We start from the raw sequence: 5196 nt of genomic DNA, 5'->3' as shown, positions 1-5196 counted from the left end.
AGGTGTTGGAGAGGATGTGGAGAAATAGGAACACTTTTACACTGTTGGTGGGATTGTAAACTAGTTCAACCATTATGGAAAACATTATGGCGATTCCTCAAGGATCTAGAACTAGATGTACCATATGACCCAGCCATCCCACTACTGGGCATATACCCAAAGGATTATAAATTATGCTACTACAAAGACACATGCACACGTATGTTTATTGCGGCACTATTCACAATAGCAACGACTTGGAATCAACCCAAATGTCCATCAGTGACAGACTGGATTAAGAAAATGTGGCACATATACACCATGGAATACTATGCAGCCATAAAAAAGGATGAGTTTGCGTCCTTTGTGGGGACATGGATGCAGCTGGAAACCATCATTCTTAGCAAACTATCACAAGAAGAGAAAACCAAACACCGCATGTTCTCACTCATAGGTGGGAACTGAGCAATGAGCTCACTTGGACTCGGGAAGGGGAACATCACACACTGGGGCCTATCATGGGGAGGGGGGTGGGGGGAGGGATTGCATTGGGGAGTTATACCTGATATAAATGATGAATTGATGGGTGCTGACGAGTTGATGGGTGCAGCACACCAACATGGCACATGTATACATATGTAACAAAACTGCACATGATGCCCATATACCCCAAAAAATTAAAAATAATTAAAAAAAAAAAAAAAAAAAAAAAGAAGGGTACCCAAAGTAAGACAGGAACAAAACTATTTGCAAAGGAGCTTGCACTTAGAAAAACAATACATTTGTTGGATTGGAACTTTATGGATTAAAAAAAACCTTCAATATAAATAACAAGCTTTAAAAATATCTAGAAGATAAAAACTGAAAGTTTCCATGGGAACAGAATGGGCATTCATAAAATCATAAAATGTAAGAACACGGTGAACTGCGGCTTTGCGCAACAAATCCTACAATTTTCAAAACATGAGGATGTCAGTGAAATTCAAAAGAAATCATTTTCAACAATTAAAAGAAAAATTTACATAGAGGGTAGTAACTTTGCAATAATTCACTATTATTACATATTCTTAAATTTTGAAAATTTAAAAATTTTTTTATATTCTTAAACAGAAAAAACAGAAAAAAAAGATCGAATACTTGGGGACCAAGTCAAAATATTTTTTAAAACGTGTTTAATCATTTCACAACTAGTTGAAATTTAGTTTAAAATGGATGTTTTTCAGAACTTTGACCAGGCGGGGACGCAAGGGCAAAAACGTTTAAAATCAGTTTCAGTCCAGCGCGGGCACCGGGGGCGGGCTCTGGCTGCGACTTCCCTCATGTCAGCGTTGGCTGCCCGCTGGTCCAGCCCGCTCAGAGCTGCCCCTCGCCCTTTTCACCTCGCGGCAGTTCCTTTGAACTTCCTCAGGGAACAACTCTTGCTAGTTCTGATAACTCTCACTGCTCTTATGAGCTAAGCTTTTGCACCAACTGAACAGCTGGCCAACCTAAAAATTGTTGCCTTTGCCCTCATATACTCACTCTTGGTCTGTCAGCTTTGGATGAAGCAGTGCAGTTCTTAGGACGAACCCATTGCCAACTAAATGAAGCTTTTGTCAGGAAACTGGCCAGGTGGATCAAGCAGGAAGTGTGGCAGGAGGTGGAGGAGTAGCTGGCCTCTGGCAACAAATGGCCATGCCTAGGCTTGACTCTGGTCAGCAAAAATCCTACAAGTCCCTACAAGTCACTCCTATATCCTCAACAAAACCAGGGCAGCTTCAGATGTGGGAATCAACAGTGAGACAATTGTGAAACCAGCTTCAATTTCTGAGGAAGAATTGTTGAATTTAATCAATACACTGAATAATGATGGTAATGTAGATGGCCTCCTTCTTCACCTGTCTCTTCCAGGGCACATTGATGAGAGAAAGATCTGCAATGCTGTTTTTCCAGATAAGAATGTTGATGGCTTTCATGTAATAAATGTAGGGCGAATGTATCTGGACCAGTATTCCATGTACCAGCTACTTCATGCGGTGTGTGGGAAATAATTAAGCAAACTGGCATTCCAACTCTAGGGAAGAATGCAGTTTGGCTGGAAGGTCAAAAAATCTTGGAATGCCCATTGCAATGCCACTGCACACAGATGGGGTGCATGAACGTCACAGAGGTGATCTCACTGTTATAATACCTCATTTATATACCCCCAAAGAACAGTTGAGGAAACATACAATTCTTGCCGATATTGTAATGTATGTTGCAGTCATTCCAAATCTGATCACAGCAAATATGTCCAAGGAAGGAGCAATAGTCATTGATGTGGGAATAGATACAGTTCAAGATCCTATAACTGCTAAACCTAAGTTGGTTGGAAATGTGGATTTTAAAGGAGTTAGGCAAAAATCCAGTTATATCACTCCAGTTTCTGGAGGTGTTGGCCCTATGACAGTGGCAATGCTAATGAAGAATACCATAATTGCTGCCAAAGAAAAGTGCTGAGGCTTGAAGAACGGAAAGTGCTGAAGTCTAAAGAGCTTGGAGTAGCCACTAACTAACTGTTGTGACTTCTGTATCACCAACAGCACTCCAAGTCAGCTCAGGAAGCAAAGCAAGCCAAGAGAAATGCGATATTTTTTTATTTATTCTACTGAAATGGTTTAAAATGATGCTTTGCATTTATTGAAAGCTTTCATGGGTGTATGTGCACGTAGCTCTGCAGTACCTCACCAGGAAGCATTCCAGTATCATGCAGAGTCATGTGATCTAGCCAAGAGCAAGCCATTAACCTTGTGACTAACATGGGAGACATTGTTATATTGAGAATGAATGCTTAACTTTGTCAAGCCACCTCTGTTAAAAATTTGCCTTTTCTAGGATTGCACTTCTCGAGTGCTATTCCCATAAGCGTTGATAATCATTTTAGGTAGCAAACCTTTTGAGTTCAACTCATCAAACCAAAGGAAAAATTAGGGAAAAGATGAAAAAGAAAAAAATGGTAGTAATTGAGTAGAAAAAAAAAAAAAAAGAACTAATCTATATATGTATTGACTGGTAACCTGATCTATCTAAGTAGAACTGAATTGGCTAGGAAAAAAATAAAAACTGCATGTTAATCATTTTCCTAAGTTGTCTTTTTGAGGTTTAGTCAGTCATTGGGAAAATGTTAAGGATTGTTCCCTGCTTTTAGTCCTCATTTTATGTATGTTACCCTTCAGTAAGATCTTCCCACTTTAGTTTTCTAGGATTTAACGGTTTATTTTATAAATTATTCATGTGTATTGTCATACTTGGCTTTTGCTATATAGTTTAACTTCATTGTTAAAGTTTTGTATTGTTAGGGAATATCTGTATAGCTTCTTTGGTGTATCTTAAAATCTGTTTTTGGAAAAAGAAAAAAAAACTCATTTTGATAATCATTTCAGCAGCTTGGATAAGTATGCAAGTTATTTTTCCACCAAAGAAGTTTTAGCAGCTGCCTGCTTTTCTGTGATGTATCCTGTTGACTTTTCCAAAATATTTTTAAGAGTTTGAGTTAATATTGAATTTAATCAGACTTTCTGATTAAAGGTTTTTTTTCTTTTTTATTAAAACACATCTGTCTGCTGTGGTATGAAAAAAAGAGAAATCACTGTAAGTTGTTAATAAGGTGAAGATGCCTATGATATACTTTCAAGTAAACTAAAAATATCTCTTTTTGCATTTACAAAGAAAGCAATAAAATGGCAAACCATATACTATCAATTGGCATTGGATTATTCAGAGTACAAGAAAGACTAAAATCTGAAATATTTTAAAAAATTTTAACAACAAATGTTCAAGACTGTATACATGAGCAATGAAAATATATTTTAAAATTACTGCATTCTAGATATTTGCTTTTTGTTTACTACTCATAATTAAACAGTCATCATCAGAAGAATGTCCTTATTCCAATGATGTTGCCATCACTTAAAATCAATTTTGAATTGCTTGTGTAACATTGCCTTCAAAAGGTATCTAGAAGAAGCATAAAAAATCGTCCGGGCTGGTCTGGGTGCAATGGTGTTTACAACTAACCGATCACAACCAGTTACAGATTTATTTGTTCTTTTTCCACACCCACTGCTTCACTTGACCAGCCTTTAAAAAAAAATCATCCCAATTATTTCATTACAGTTGACCTGTGAACCATGTAGGTTTAAACTGCATAGGTCCACTTATACATGGATTTTCTTCCATCTCTGCTACCCCAAGACATCAAGACCAACCCTTCCTTTTCCTCTTCTTCCTTAGCCTACTCAATATGAAGACAATGAAAATGAAGAATTTTATGATGATTCACTTCCACTTAATGGATAGTAAATATAGTTTCCCTTTCTTGTGATTTTCTTAATAACATTTTATTTTCTCTAGTTTTTTAATTGTAAAAATACAAAACAAAATACATATACAAAATACATGTTAATTGACTTTACATTATCAGTAAGACTTCTGGTCAAAGTAGGTTATTAGTAGCTAAGTTTTGGGAAAGATTTTTAACAATGTAGGGGATCAGCCCTAGCCCTCATGTTGTTCAAGAGTCAACTGTACAAAAAACATAATTAATCACCGCCATTATTTATAAACTTTGTTTTGAATGTCACTCTAATTTTAGAGTAGATGTAATTTTGGAATTAGTGAAAGATTTCCTACCACCGAAGGTATTAAAAAAGAAAAGATGAATACCTCCAATACATTCTAAAAGAATAATTTCAAAAATATTTTTAATTAACATATATAGCATATATATTATGTGTAGTGTGTGTATATATAGTACATATATAATGTATACATATGTTGAAAGAGAAAAATTATCATTTATATGTAAACTATCAGGTATTACCTTCTGCTTAGAATGTAAAAAGTCACAAGAAAATGTCATTCCCATCCTAACAACAGTAACCAGCCAGACAATATGTAAAGTGATGGTTTGAAACAAATTTATCAGAGTGCTAAGAACGAGGGATTAAACCTAATGACTTAAAATCCAAAAAGTGATACACCTCTCTTTGGAGTGAAGAAATCTAACAGTGGAAAAGGGAGAAAGCTGTCAGATAAATGGGAAATGAGAAAACTGATGAATGTTTAAGGAATTTTTATTGACCAAGTGTGGGATGGCAAGATGATTTGGAGTCCCCAGAACAGAGAGTATGCCACTTGCCAACACTTTTTCAGAGGCATTCACAGAGCACTCATGAGAAATATTGGACCGGGGTAGGA

General features: G+C 36.3%; 1 pseudogene; it reads left to right on the top strand.

Moving 5' to 3' along the window:
- Positions 1-1187: 1187 nt before the first annotated feature.
- On the top strand, positions 1188-2513 carry LOC111545560 (annotated as a pseudogene).
- The last annotated feature ends 2683 nt before the right edge of the window (positions 2514-5196 follow it).

Source organism: Piliocolobus tephrosceles, chromosome 4, assembly GCF_002776525.5.
Source record: "Piliocolobus tephrosceles isolate RC106 chromosome 4, ASM277652v3, whole genome shotgun sequence".
Taxonomy (NCBI): domain Eukaryota; kingdom Metazoa; phylum Chordata; class Mammalia; order Primates; family Cercopithecidae; genus Piliocolobus; species Piliocolobus tephrosceles.
Note: the sequence above shows the minus strand (reverse complement) of the source record. Positions and strands in the feature narration are given on the sequence as shown.